The following is a 16,848-nucleotide window of genomic DNA, read 5'->3' on the forward strand; positions in this document are numbered from 1 at the left end:
AATTTCATGATTCATAATGATCATTTTGACGTACACTCTGAAATAAACTTATTCTAAATAGTTTAAAAGTCATTCTAAATGACTATTTGCCTGGTTGACCCCAAATTAGTATTCCATCCGAAAATACCGGGATAGTATAAATTTCAAAAAATGTTCTATAGTATAAGTAAGCACTATGATTGGTTAGCTTATTTTGGATTTGGTCATAGTTTCTAGGTTATGTTTGTTTCTTGTCACTGGGTTCTCCTTCAATGATATTGAAAAGAAACAGCAAAATAAGATAAATACATGTTTTATTCTCCATTTATAAATAATTCGGCATTCCGTCACATTCGTGATGGTCGTTGATGCTTCTGGTGATGAGCCGACCGAATCATTGATGGTTCACCTAAAGGTACGTAGCGAGACATAGTTGACACGTTGAACATAGAAGTGGATTATAAGTGTTGCTCGTCTTCCGGGGCTCAGTAATCCTCCTCCATTCTCCATGGTTCTACATGGTCCATGTAGAAAGTGCAGCTAATCTTTTTTTCATTCGTATTGAATTCGACGATCTGGGAAACATAATTAATTGAATACAAACAACCTCCAAAAACTGACGCTGTCTTACCAAAATAAGAGGCCGAGTTTTTCCTATCGAATAATCCGCTGGGAACATGGGTAGTTGTTCCCTCGTCGTAGCTGGCAGGTGTTAGAGCGTCTTCTTGCACCGACGCTGTGTGAGTAGTTCCGGGATCAGGTGTGCTAACTTTTTACGGGTTAAAGGCAGGAGGTGTCGTCCTTGAGAAAGGGCTGCAGTTCTGTTCTGGAAATTGCCCAAACAGGCCACCAAACGGATAAAAACCGCGTGCACTAGTTGCTCCATTTGTAGCAGTTCGAATTGGATGGCGTTCTCGGCAATATCCACTTCCACTGCCAATTGCCTTGTCGTGTGGCTCCGATCAATTGCTAATAAAGTCCAATTTAGGACATTTTAGTTAGATTGCGGTCCGTAAAATACTCTGGATTTGTAATAGAAGTTCGCGGAGCACTTGCGATGGAACGACTATTATTTTTGGCCGAGTTTTTGCCTGGAAAGTCCACCGGAAAATACTCGAACGGACATTGTTGCACACGCGATTTGATGGAATTTTGCAAATGACAGAATGCAAACAAAAATATTTTTACGTTATTCCGGGTTAGTATAAATTATAATTCTCGATAGTATACTGTTTATACTTTGTAAGGTATAAAAGTGAATAATGACTGGAAAGAATAATTTTAAATCCGTTACGGATTAATTTTATTTCTGAGTGTATAAGAGCCCTGGTTTGACCAATATTGACTCCAACTCTTAATCAGTCAAACATCCACCAAGTTTTACCAACAGTGGCACGATCAATCAATTCATTTGACCATCAATATGACACACGAACAATCGAAGCGCCAACTTGAGCACCAACCATCAACAAAAAAAAATATGGGGGTTTGTGCAACTTCACTAAATACAAATGCACGGCGAACCTTGACTCTGCCCCCGACAGCTAAAACTAAAATCTAACCGTTTTATTTTTTCCAACCGAGCCGCCAACTGACAAACGGTTGTTCGAACAACTTCACACACGATCAAACAAAGCAGCAACCGAAGCATTTCCTTGGGGGCGGAGTCAATGTTGGTCCAACGTGTTTGAGCGTCTCGTCGACTTAATCGAGTCAAGTACGAGACACTGAAGACGGCCTTACTGTTGAGGTCGAAATACGTATCTGTCAAGATACATGATTAATTTTTTTTTAACCTTGTCAAGATACAATTAAGTGGTGGAATTCAATGGGATTGTAAAAACTCGTCTTATGACAAGTGCTGATTTGTTGTTGAGATGTTTTCGGCTTCTTCAGAGAATTCAAAGAATTCCGTCTGTTGAGCTATCCTCAAGCTCTGGGTTTGCAGAAATTGCTCTCAATAGATAACGAACAACGATAAAAGAGAGGCAAAAACCTCTTCGAATCATAACAAGCCATGAAAACAAAACTATCGCACTTGTATACAAGTTGGAAAAAAACTGATTCGGATAGGCGGTCCCCACCGATGGGGTTTGATAAAACGCTTTTTTCTCGTTCATTTTATGTTGGAGACCACATTTTTTTCGCACTGCTGTGTAAAACAAGTTGAAATGCATCATCAGAACCGGTGCCCCCGCAATTGGGTTGTTTAGGGGTATATAGGTTTTTACATATTCTGAATCTGCATAAAAAACTAAGCCTAACCCCAATTTTTCAGAATTTTTGGAAACCCGGAACTATTTTTAATTTGCATTTTAAATTTATATGGGACTAAAAATTTGTTCTTATGCTGCATGGGCCAACTGTTATTCTATGAATCTTAGTGTCATTCTATCGATTGAAATGGCTTATTGTTTGCTGTATAAAAATGTAAATAAAAGGTTTACAAACAAAATAAAAATATGTTGGAGATCAGCAAAGCATGCTCTTTACGTTAAACTATAAAAAACCTCATATTTTTCTTTGCTAAACAACCCAATTGGGGCTTAATACAAGAAATTTATCATGGGTTGTAGCCCCCCGAATCAGTTCATTGTCGTAACAGCTATCGAAAAACGTCTCTCACGTCTCTCATGCTACCTATCGAGAGTGTATACAGACATGATATAAAAGAAATTTTCTCATTATCCTTTGGATTCAAAACCTGATCCTGGTTGTTAAAGGCAATATCAAAAGTAGGTGCAGATGGCTCAACTTCACTTTTTGGAACTTAGCATAACCCGATTTACTCGCAACAAGTTGCATTCGCCGGAGAATGCGGTCCCATTGTTTGCTATTGAAAATTGGCCCAATCGGACATTGCATTTCGGAATTATTTAAAAATCATTGTTTTTCCCAAGGGTCCCCCTTGGAAAAAAAATTTCAAAATCGAAATTGTTTAAGGATGGTGGCAATGCATAGTAATTAATGCAAAAACATGCAAAATGATGGAAAATATGCGATCTATCCCCCTAAGGTCCTTTTTGACCTTTCTTATGTGATTTTTTTCAGTACAGTTTACGATGCACCAGAAAGGCATCATCGCCGCTACGTGGATTAATCTGGGTTTTTCTTATACATGTCAGAAATATTAATAATAAACAACATTAAATTTGTTTTACGTGTACGATTACGGTTCAGTAACAATATTATCATTATGTTACAACGTGGAACGTAAACCGATCCAATAATCAAGGGCCCCAAACGCCTGTCACTGGCGAACAAAGCTCGTGTACTCTGCATCGAAGCTTAGAACCGGTGTTAGGGCGCAATCTTTAATGCGAACATATTCACATCGTTATATTGCTGCATGATTGAGTGTTTTATTTGGATATAATATCGAAAACAAAAGTTTGCATAAAAATTGCCTCGCCATAACAAAAAGATGGTAGAGAATTAACACTGTTGTTTACATTTTAGAACCAAATCCTCGGGGTAGTGCTCCGCCTTCTCCCCTGCCAATAATAGCTATTGTTTTGATTTATGCGGGAAGCCGTGTTTTTATGAAGCCATGAGGCTCTAGACACCCCAAATCTTGATTATTTTACGTTTTGACCCTTCCTTCGGAAGTGTCTATAATTTCACTTTGTATGCGTTACGCAGGTGTGTTACGTATTGATCTATCAAGAAATCTCGTGAATTATTAAATAAAATGTATGGTATTTCAAACAAATACACTTTGACATTGAAAATATAATTATAACAAATAATATGACATGGAATTATGCCTATTTTTCTGATTTGTTTCAAAGAAACAAATGATTTTAATTTAAGAACATATAGAAGCATGTACAAAAAATCTTCTCAGAAAAGCAAAAACGTAAAAATTGAAAGGGATTTCAAAAATTTCTTCAGTGGAAGCTAGATAGCAAATGTGAGCATGTTTTGAGACACTAATAGATCACTTGTATGCATGTATGTGTGCGTATGTGTGCAAATTCTGAAATTTACTACCATAAAAATCTCGCTCATTTTTAAGGTATTGAACAAGTTCAGTTTTACCAAATTAGGCATCCATAAGGCGAAATATATGTTATTATTGAACGCTATTGAGTTTCGCTCAGATCAATGACTGATTTAGTTAGTTCTGGATTAATTAATATCGAGGTCTCTGGAAATTACGAGTACAATATATTAATCCACCGTTACGATAGTTACTAACCATGTCACAATAGTTATTCAATCCGACGAGCGCCTTATAGATAGGCAGCATGAAGCACAGTACGTTATCATTCGTTAAGTTGTTATTCAACCCATGACATCCGCCTTTGGGTAGGCAATTATTTTGTCAGCTTCACGATAAATCACCGTGGGAAGCTGAGTAGTTTTATCTCGGTTTAAATACTGGAGTCTGGAAAAAATTCCTTATAACTAAAGCCCCAAACGCAATACAACGGAACGGCGACGGAAACGGAAAATTTGACAGCTAGCCCATATATTTTCTGTCAAATTTGCCGTATCCGTCGCCGTTCCGTTGTATTGCGTTTGGGGCTTAAGGAAGGGTCAAAATCTCACTGTAGGTGGATTAATCTGGGTTTATCCTAAAGCAATAAAAAATGCATAAGTTTGTTATGCAGTTATTTATTTCAAGCAACAAATATGGCATCACTGTATAACTCGAGCTACGCATACTAACACGATTCGTGTAGCAAACTTTACTAATACAATCACCGATCACTTCCAATATTTTCAAGTGCATCGTAATTTACACATTCTCCGGAACTATGATTTACTGCTTATATCCGACAATACCTAGTTAATACTAACAGAAATATTGGAATCTTTTATTACCCACCTTATTTGTTATCAAAAATCTACGCACTGATTAATCATAAAAAAAAATCACTTCAAAAGCCGCTTACACTCGTTTTGCTACTGAATCGACTACTGAGTGAGGTAAAGTACTGAGTTCTGCTCACGCTCAGCTCGTCAGGTGAGATGGAGTTCAGCTTGGCACACTCAAAATAATTTTCACTAAAAAAAACATAAACTTAAAACATGTGTACAGTAGACGTTTGATAACTGCAAGTTTGATAACTGCAAGACCCTGCAAAGATTTTTTACTGAAATTTAATAGTAGTACAGTTACAGTTACTTACAAATCAATGAACGCTGTTAACCAAAGAGAAACATGGAATGCGATTTTCAATAAAAAAGTGTGTCAAGCAAAGTTTCAAGCCGATAAATATTCAAAAATGGTTTGAAAGACAGGAATATAATTTTAATTATTCTCTTTAAACACATTTCATTGAATGTTAACGAAAGTCTTCAGTCCCTGGAACGCAATACGCTAGGAAAAAAGTCAGAAAAGAAAAAGTAGAATTATGAAAAAAAAATTACATCGCGAGAAATGGGATCCAATTATCTAAATAACTCTACATTTGTTTACACTTTTGAATATCCACATTGTACATTTATTTGATAGTTAATGATATTTTTTTTCTCCTATTAATAGGTCCAATCGGGTCAATTTTCAGTACATTTCAATTTTCAATAGGAAACAATGGGACAAGATTCTGCGTCGAATACAATTTGTTGCGAGTAAATCGGTTAAGGATAAGTGCCTGAAAAATGAGCTAGACTTTTTAATATGCTTTTATTTGAAAAAAAAAAAGTATTTTGACCATAACTTCTAAGCCCATAGTCCGATCGGGTCAATTTTCAATAAAAAAAACAATGGGACAAGATTCTGCGGTTAAATAAGTACCTGAAAATGAGCTATACTTTTTGCGCACACACACACACACACACAGACATCACTCCAATTCGTCGAGCTGAGTCGATAGGTATCCAGCTTTTTACGCTAGCCATAAATTAACACGGGGTGAATCGAATTTGACATATGCTGTGAACTTAATTTAAAATAATATCTTGGTAGCCTTGGATTAGAGTTATAATCTTTCCCGTTACCAACGGAGATATTTAGGTTGTTTATTTTTAAATAACAAGGAAATTTATACATCTATATTTTCTTTATTACAAACCATTTTTCTATTTTAGGCATTTCAAGGGATGAATAAAAAATGATTTATAGCCACGCAGAACGCCGCCATTAGCAGATTTGATACGTTCATTTGTATCAAAATTGAGTCTTTACGAGTTCGTCAGATGCCGCGCCTGTAATTTTGGATCGTCCTTGGTTCTACGAACAATCCGAGACTCTGTGCTTTGCCTCTGCGACGTAACCCTTTGCAGCTATTTTCCACGATTAAATCCTAGCTTTCGGAGTGAAAGTTCGCACAGCTGTTCCTTATTTATTCAATGTTTATATTTGGTGGAATTCTACAGGTAATTTAGTCACGAATTGTGTAAAGATTTTTTTCCTGGAGTCTCCAACCCTGGGGAGGGTCATAGTTAGAGTTTTTCTCAAACTTTCTGACCACGAGCCTAAATCGAATGCACTTTGAATACGCGCTATCTGATTTCAAAATTGCTCGTACTTTACGAGTGAAGTAAGATGAACATTCCGTTTCGTGAACGACGAATTTAACACAAGAGCATTCGACTTTGATCAATGAAATATTAATTCGTCTACTACTACTCTCAACTACTACTCGTGAAATAAGCCCATGTGAGAAAAACAATTAGCTCATTACGCTCTTCCTCTCTTAAGCAGTTCTGTAATAGTAGATATTGTATTTCATCCGTAATTGAGGAGAAGAAACGCGCGGCTTTAAGAAAATTATCCAGGTATGCAACTTATATTTTAGATGCCATACATTATTGATCTCATTAGCCACATAACCATACATTCAGCCAACCATATCAAGTATTATAATACCACACTGCTTAGAACGAGTGTGTCCATTATTCTTGAAATAATGCATGAAAGCTCGTTAACCAATAATCCATCCCCCCCCCTTTTAACTGGCAACGCCACTGGGGGAAGTGTACCGGTTTTGGCCACCTTAGTGCCTAATTTGGCCAACCCTGAAAAATGCATATTTTCCAAAAACTATCGATCAGTTTCCACAGTGAAGAAGCATAAGAGATATATCTCCTGTTACAGCTAATAAAACCCTCGGAAATTGCTTTATTTTCGGAGCTATGCGAGAAACTGGCCAAATTAGGGACATGGTCAAAACTGGTTACCTACAGTTACAGTTACCCACCCAGTAATTTTTTCGGTATGGTTTCTATAGGCGAATTCGAGAAGGATCCAGTGGTAGAGTGCGCTGCGAGAGTTTGGGAGAAAAGTCGTCAGAAGCGATTATTTACATTCAATATCAAATTTTCTCCATAAAATTTACCTCATTTTTTGGCATATTGTCACATGTTTTCCACTGGCAATGGCTTCTTACAGTCTTTAAGCAACTGTTGAAGACGAATCCCACCCAAATAAGCCGCGAATTAAAAATCCGGGAATTCATAACCAATATAGTGCGGTGGAGGCACTGCAAGAGATGTGCTATTTAATCGGAAAAATCATATGCAAGCATCCACCGGATGGAAATTCATCCCAAAGAAAACAAAATTTTCTTCCAATTTGTGACTATTTCAGCTTTCATGAATGGTTGGATTAACCAGAAAACGCAAAAATCGTACTCCCTCCGTATGCTGCCAATGCACTTTTTTGGCCAACGACACTTTTTTCGTGGTTCTTGCGACGACCACCAGATGTCGAAATGATCGATGAGCTTTACTCAAATTCGCCTATTTCGATTTGGTTACTGTAGAATGTGTTAAATTTTAAATAAATAGACCACAATAAAAACATTTTATTTTTTTATTTTATTTTGTTTTTTTTTATGTATTTCATATCTACATCAGCACTTTTACCATTATTTTACAAAAAGGAGAATCTCTCATTTTAAACAACTTACAAGTTTTAAGTCTGAAACTGGTTTTCCTATAGCTACAGACAAATTACACAGGCTTAATTGATGTTTGATAAGCTTTTTAACGCGCTGAAAATTTCGCAAAATAATAGCTGCTAGTAACCAAATGTTTACGCTTCTTAATTGCACTTTTAAATAGAATATTATACATAATTTACTAGACAAATGACATCTAGTTTTCTATAACTTATGAGCAGAAACGACATATCAAAAATACAAGGCGATAGTATGATCATCACATCTTTGCAAACGCGCAAGTATTTTTGATATCAGCATTTCCGTATACTTTATAAATAAGAATAGCTGAATAACTCAACTCATATTTGCATTCCGTTACCTGACAAAAAGCTCTTTAAGTAGTAAATTGTAGTATCTCTGTTTAAACAATCAACAGATAGTATAGATACCCTTTAACTGGTTCATGATTTGCACTCTCTAAATAACTTAATCCTTAAATATCAATAGTGTAAACTATTCCGTAAGATGATTCACATTATAAATTTCCTTCATCCGGTCTCTTTTCTATTGTATTTGTTTCACTATGCTGCATTGATAGATTTTGCACAACTTTGTCTTTTGGTGGATTGATATAAATGATCGTTTACATCTGTTGATACAACTAGTTATTGTCGCTCACGTTTCTTAATCCCAGCACAATGGTGCAGCACTGGGGAACATTTCTCGAGATAACTACATACTGGCAATTTATATAATCTTTATAGAAAGGAATCTCTTACAGGTTATTTTAAGTACGATAGTTCTTTCATCATGATCTTAGAGATGCTTGTTCTTTTGTTCTTTTTCGGGTGGGGATTTATAATTTGGTTTATATAGCTGGTTCTGATATTCAAAAATATGTTCAAGTTCATGATATGTAGTGAAAATCCGGATCTGCAGAAGAAGCACCCCCTTCAGGATTATTTTTCATTTATTCTAAAGAGCATTGAAGAAGAGGAGTATTATACGCCACTCGGTACCATTTAGATGAGGTAACAGTAACTGTGCTGAAGATTGCAACTAGTCCTTCAGTCTATAATTTTGGCAAGAGATTCTCTAACAATAATGTACGAAAAAAGTGAACTTCGAACTCCAATCGAACCACATTAACATATCACGACACAATCAGAACTTATTAAATTTTTTCGCCATTACGCCCTTTTCAAATGTTGATCTAGAAATATTCTCTGCATTAGCGGGTGCTTGATTACACTCTCCAACTGTTTCGTACAACAGTGCCATATGGAGCGAGGAAGCATTTTTCACTAAGCACCTTGAAACTGTTCTCTCATGAAGCTATTTTTCTCGGGAGTATATCTGGTGCTGAAGCAGCTTCATTGCTTCGTTCATCCAAGCTCTGATCCTCCTCCTTACATTAAGTTTATGCCCAATGAATGTTGACCCTTCCCAAACGCCAGACCCTTCAGCAAAAGGGGCAGTGCAATTTAACGAAGGTTTTCATAGGTGCGGGAATTCATTTCAATTGAACTGAATGTTTGTAAATTTTGGCACCGCTCAATCGTCAGTAATGAACTCGTGCACAGAAACATAGACCAACGTCAAATGGGCTCTCCGAAAAAATATGACGTTTCAGAAAGTCGCATAATAAACGCAAAATTATCTTTTGTTTATGTGTACTTGCTTAAATGTAACAATTCATAGACCAACGCAAAATGAACAAGAAATTATGATGTTTGAGCGGGTCGTAAATGAACGCACAACGAAGAAGTGTCAAAATCCATAAGATGAATTAATTTGATGAACTCCTGCACAGGTCTATAGACTTATGCAGGGGTTCATCGAATTCACTCACCCGATGGATTTTGACATTTCAGCGGGTCGTCCACTTGAACAAAAGTTCATTATGCGACCCGCTCAAACGTCATAATTTCTTGGGGGAGTTCATTTTGTGTTAGTCTATGGGGCAGTGCATAGATTCATTACCGTGGACCCCCGGTAATATGACCGCTTTTAATCTGAAAACTTTTTAATTTGAACCCCGTTCGTTTGAACATCGTTCAAATTAAAAATGGTTCAAACGTCATTTAACACGTGGAATCGAAAAAAGAAAAATAGAACTTCGTGAAACGGAATGCAGAATTAAAACAAACCAGCAAAGAGAGCAGCCAGAAACCAGTTTTTCTGATGCAAATAGAGTAACCAGAAGTTCAAATTAAAAATGAACCCCGTTAATTTGAATGAGGTACCGTTCAAATTATCGGGGGTCCACGGTATTTGACTTTTGAGCGGTGCCGAAATTCATTTTGAATGAACTCGATGTATGAAAGAGTGTTCATTTTTTTCATTTTTTGAGTGAGTAAATTTGATGAACTCCTGAATTTTTCAAATCATAGGCCTATTAGGTTCTGCAGCATGACGTCACGGTCCTTCAAATGAAGTTTTTTGACAGTTCAGTAGTACTGATTTCGACGAGGACTCCGACAAGGGTCGCGTTCGTGATTGGTTGGCCGCCCCTGAGTCCAATAAGGGTCTGTCTCATTTGGAGAATTAAACTTAAAAGTGACAGTTCGAAAATTAGAAAATCACCCGGCCATAAGAATAACTGGTGCTATCCAGCAATTCCAATAAGACATCGATGCAAAACGATTCGATATCTGTCAAAAGTAATCTTGCTTTGTGAGCAGAGTTATTTGATAATTATTGAAATGTCACTTTTAAGTTTAATTTCAGTTTTATTCTCCAAATGAGACAGACCCTAAAAGTACTACTAATCTGTCACCATATTAAGGTTACGTACAGACGCTGCAGAACCTTATATACCTGTGCAGGAGTTCATCAAATTTACTCACTCGATGGATTTTGACATTTGAGCGAGTCGTCCACTCGAACAAAACTTCATTTTGCGTTCATTATGCGACCCGCTCAAACGTCATAATTTCTTGGGGGAGTTCATTTTGCGTTAGTCTATGGTTCAATGCACCGAATGAACACAATGACGTTTGAGCAGTTTGAACAGCGCACAGTTTACTAAAAATGAACACTTGAATGAACTCGATGAATGAAAAAATATTCATTCTTAGTAAACAGCGCACCGCTCCAACGTCAATGATGAACTCAATGCATTGGACCATGCGAATTCACTCAACCATCGGATTTTGACATTTCACTCGTTTAGCGTTTATTTTTCGACCCACTCAAACGTCAGAATTTCTTCAGGGAGTTCGTTTTGCGTTTGTATATTACAACCAATCATCAACAACTTTAAGCAGTGTATGTGTTTTGTGTTATGTTTGATCTCCTCAGGTAGAGGGTGCTTCCACGCTAGGGCTTTCCAATCTGCCTGCTTCTCTTTATAGAGTTAAGTAGGATAAGCAGTACTCCATAGTAAACTTCAATAACTATCATTAAACGCCGTCCACTGGCAACCAATCACGATTTATTCATTGCACTTCTAATGTAGCAATGCACAACTAGACATTTTGTTATTTCATGCGTAGTAGAACAGTAACGTATTGTGAAACGTTGATGAAGCCAGCATATCTTTTCGAAAGAATAAATTACTAATAACTAGGTTTATAATCTTTCTATGCCAAACAGTTCAGCTAATATTTGAGTTCAGTTTCCCATTTTCAAAGCAACGCAAAATGAGCTGCCCGAAGAAATTATTACGTTTGAGCGGGTCATAAAATGAACGCAAAATAAACTTTTTCTTGAGTGGACGCTCCGCTCAAATGTCAAAATTCATTCGGTGAGTGAATTTGATGAACCCCTGCATAAGTCTATTCTATATTAAGCGAATGAAGTTGCCCTACTGATCAGATTGAAAACAATCAAGGAGAGTAACAGTTGAAAACCAGTAGTTTTGTGTCAAACGAAACTAGCAAAATTACAATCGATAACGCAATCATAACTTGAAGCGTCTTTGTCCACATCAGATTGGAGTATATGTGTGTGGTTTGTAATTAGTATAGCGATTCTCGGTAATTCGAGTTTGCATATCCAAATACTATAGCCATCTATAGCTATAACGACTCTTTGTAAATGTTTCTCAGTAAACCCGGTTTCTTGAATATCATTCTTTACAATTAGTTTTTTTTCTTCATTAGTGTTCATTGAGCACAGTTATTAACTGCGGGGTTTCTAAGCCAAGTTATCATTTCTGCATTCGTATATCATAAGACTAACACATAATACTTCTATGCCCAGGGAAGTAGAGACAATTTCCAAACCGAAAATTGCCTAGACCGGCAACGGGAATCGAACCCAGCCACCCTCAGCATGGTCTTGCTATGTAGCCGCGCATTATACCGCACGGCAAAAAGGGCCATTTATTTCTATTCTGTGTAAATGCATGTCTTGCTTTAATTATTTCCAGGCAGCATGCTTTCAACGAAAGAATAATTTCCTATTTCATATTATTTCATACTCGGAAATGTAAATGTTTAGGCACATGCTGCTTAAAGTATACACAATCATTATTTGTTTTTACTTTAGATCAACAAACGATTAAAGATTTATATAGTAGTAGTTTGATATATATTGACGTTGAAATATGCGAGGCGTAGAACCAGGGGCGACTCGTCCATACGTTCTACCTGTTCATGGAACAGGTAACCATTTTTAGGTCAGAAGTAAGAAATTAATGTCTTGGCAATTAATTATAATATATAAATAATTTACAATGATTTTAACATCAAAACATCTAAAGAAACAAAATATTTCGTAGGCAGATCAAGTTAACGCCACATGCTTGGCGTACAGTCAAATTGCAGCTAAATGTGTGTTTCTCTGAAAAACCACACCCCATCACATAGAAAGCTTTTGCCAGTCGTGCGATCTATAATGAAGAACCAACAGCAGCGCTGCCAGAAGTAAAATTTAAAGTTTTGCGCCATGAAAAATGATTTGAAATAATTTCCTCCTTGGTATGCTCACTCGTTCTCCGCGCGCAGAGAACCAGCGTGAGCGTTGCCAGCTTTCTCCGTTTTCTCACATCATCGTCTTTCGCATGCGAAGCAAGCACGTTTAGATGCAAGTTCTGCTATGCGCGCAGGAGTCAAACCCGTTCGACGCGCTGCGAGAACAATCAACGACGCGACGCACCTTCGGTTAGACTCGATCGTAGTGTCGGGCTGTGCTTTGCCGAAAGGTGCACCGCGCACGCTTTCGCGCCGATGATTAGAAACAGTTTGTTTTTCTTTTTTCTCGTGATGAATATGCAATACATCAAGAACAATATTAAATTAATGTTTGCGTTTTCAAAAGAGACTTAAAAATTGTTTTTTATACGAATACTCAAAATCAATCAACATAGAGAAAAATGTATAGTTTTCACTAAATTTGAAAAATTAAATAACTGGAACACATTTCAGCTTCTAAATGTGACTCATTGGTCTTCACAATCTGGGGTCGCATCAAACAATAATTGTATAATTATATACTATAATTATTATACTAATAATGGTTAATAACTTTTCTTTCATAGCAACAATATATGTGAGAGTTTAAATATTAGCGTACCCTGAATGGTGGAATGAGCCGATATGAAAGATCTCTATTCTGAGCAATATCCAGTTATTGCCCAACTGTTACCAAGTTAGATTTTAGACGATTTCCGAGTCTAAAATTTTAAGTGCATCTAAATTTAAAACATTTTTGTAACAAAAGAGAAAAATAAGTCATTTATTGTTTTGTAAATCTTTTCTATTTAAATTGTTTTTTTTTTCTTCTAATATTTGATTAAGTTGTACAAGAAAAGGTTGTAATATAGATTAAATGCCCAACTTTCATTCGAAACCACTCAGCTTGATGAATTTGTTTTTATCAGCAAGGTAGAACAGGTGTAGCAAAAGTCCACGAGACGCCCCTGCGTAGAACTAATTTTTAATATTCAATAGACTTACTGACGTTTGAAATTCTGACGTTTGAGCGGATCGTATGAGGACGTGCACCGAATGAACACAATAAAGTTTGAGTGTTGCGCTGTTTACTTGAAAAGAATAATGAACCTATGCCCCATGAAATTCGGACGTTTGAGCAGATCGGATAATGAACGCAAAATGAACTTTCGTTCGAGTAAATATCCCACTCAAATGTCAAAATCCATTGGGTGAGTGAATTCGCGTCGCATCGCTCGTCGCGTTTACTCTGGCTTGCCCCTAACCCGTCTAACACTTCAATAGACACTATAAGGTTTGCTAACGTTGATCGTCTTTCTCTTGCACGCGCACGAAGGGGATAGGATTTGTTTTCATCAAATCCTATTCATTCTGTGCGCGCACAAGAGAAAGATGATCAAACGTCAGCAAGCTCTATCCAGTTTTCCGCGAGCGGTAATGGCCGCCAGCTTGCCTGCGGGTTAGTCTCTGATTTGACATTTCTGGAGGTCAACTGCACCCACCGTTCGAGAATTTTGATCAATGTGGTATATAAAAAGGCTTGAATTCACTTAATCAGCACCTTCTTTTATACCACATTGGTCTGAATGCTCGGAGCGGTGGGTGCAGTTGACCTCCAGAAATGTCAAATCAGAGACTAACCCGCAGGCAAGCTGGCGGCCATTACCGCTCGCGGAAAACTGGATACACTAACGCAAAATGAACTCCCCCAAGAAATTATGACGTTTGAGCGGGTCGCATAATGAACGCAAAATGAACTTTTGTTCGAGTGGACGACCCGCTCAAACGTCAAATCCATCAGGTGAGTGAATTTGATGAACTCCTGCATAGGTCTATGAGGCAGTGCATAGGTTCATTATTTGACGTTTGAGCGGTGCCGAAATTCATTTAGAATGAATTCGATGTATGAAAAGGTGTTCATTTTTAGTAAACAGCGCACTGCTCAAACGTCAAAGTGTTGATTCGGCGCATATTTCCAGCGACATGGTCAAATAAAACGACTGCAAATTCGCTCCCCATCGCATGCCGGATGCCTTGTTCGCCACAATCGATGTTCACGCCGGACAAAAGGTGCCCTCAGACGTTGCAAGCAAATCACTCGCAACGAGCATTTTGCTTGCAGAAAGTGACAACTGTCAAAAATTTGCCTGTCTGACTACACTGAAAGTGATTGCTAGTGCAGCACTAGCAAATTTTTCGCTCGCAAAAGTGAAAACGTTTTCAGGTGGCAGTATTAGGTTCTGCAGCATGACGTCACGAATGAATTCGGTCCTCGTCGAATGAACTTTTTTGACAGTTCAGTAGTACTTTCCACTGACTCCGACAAGGATCGAGTTCGTGATTGGTTGGCTGCCCCCGAGTCCAACGCGAAGTACTACTAATCAGTCATCAGTTTGAGGTTAGATACAGACGCTGCAGAACCTAATTGCACTGCAAAAATAGGAATGAAATTAGATTTTGTGGCCGAAAAACAAGTTTTTTGTTTTTGTTTATATTTGCATGAGAGTAAATCTGTCATTTGCTTAAAGTAAAAAACTGCTACGTGTGACTGCAATTGCGAGTGCTCTTAGAAATCATTCGCTCGCACGAGTGATTTGCTTGCAACGTCTGACGGGGCCTAAAGTGATAAATTTTCAATTTCCGAAAGTTACTGAAATGGCCCACTAATATTGCATTCCCTACTGCTTATGTTTTATTCCTTTTCCCACGTGTGTCGCGTGTTTTGCCAAGTTGCCTGTATATTATTTAGACTAAAATGGTTTGAAATAAAAATTAGTTCAATGAACAATGTTTCTCTCTGTTTTAATAACGAAAAATTCAATTGCAAAAAGATTAAAATCTCCCGAATATCAATTGAACTTCATGCAGATACAACGTAGATGCATCTGTATAAAGTAAGAGCTACTTTCAAAAACGTTCGTTTTTTGTTTTAGCTATTATTCGGTTTTTGGATGATTCGCACATGGTGTTTGTCGTCAGGCGAGCGACCAAATGCGTATCATCCAGAAAACGAATGACGTTCATTAAAGGGCAGGAGCAAATCAACTGTCAGTCATTATGAGGCTGATGTTTTGGTTCAGTGTAGGTGAGTGGATTTGATGAACTCCTGCACAGATCTATGGTCACAGAGAAACAGACGTCTCACTCAACACATGTTACATCGTTCACCTTTTCAACGGTTGATTTAGTTTTTGGTAGGTGGTCAATCAGCCACCGATGGCGCTTCCATCGATTTTGCTTGTGTTTGACGTTTGCGCACTAGCGCCATCTGGTTGCCGCTTGACCAAACACAATGATTTTAGCATTGGGGACTGTTTCCGTGACGATGATTTTGATTGCATGTTGTTCAGGGATTGCAGAAATCGCTCTCAATAGATAACGAACAACGATAAAAGGGAGGCAAAAACTGTTCCGAATCATAACAAGCTATGATAACAAATTTATCAAACTTGTATACAAGTGCGAAAATAGGCAGCCCCCACAGAAAAATGGTGATTCTCGCTCCTTTGGTTATTGCACAGCTGTGCAGAACAAGTTAAAATGCATCATCAGAGCCAGTGCTCCCACATTTGGAGCTTTCTAAAAGAAAATTATCATGGGGATGGGGTATAGCATCCCGAAACAGTTCTCTCGCGGTATGCTACATATCGTATATGTATACAGAGATGATAAGTGAAAGACTTGTTCTTTCTCTTTAGGATTCAATCCCTGTTTAGGCCCCTATTAACGTCAAATGAGTATTCTAGCATTAAAATCTGTTTCTTACGTTTCTTCGCCTTTCGAGTTCTCAGCCTTATGTAAGATTTTTACTTTTTAGGCCTTTTGTGTGCAACTTTATATGGAGATCCCCAATTTCAGACCATGAGTTTGAACAAACATTTACAAGAGGTGCTTCGGGTTGGCAGTTAGATTATCTTACTACCATTTCGCTGTGTATAACTCTGACATAGATTCAAATTTGAAAATAACGATGCTCTAGCAGTTGTATAAATCAAAAGTTTGTTTTCGAAGTGATAGCCTTTCGGTACAACTTTGTTGTACAAAAAACGCAGAGATGTTTACGAAGATATTAGGCCACAGGTTAATTCGGACATATTAGACCACAGTTAGGACATTTTTGAAATATTGCAGAATGA

This window comes from Armigeres subalbatus, chromosome 2 (genome assembly GCF_024139115.2).
Source record: "Armigeres subalbatus isolate Guangzhou_Male chromosome 2, GZ_Asu_2, whole genome shotgun sequence".
NCBI classification, from domain to species: domain Eukaryota; kingdom Metazoa; phylum Arthropoda; class Insecta; order Diptera; family Culicidae; genus Armigeres; species Armigeres subalbatus.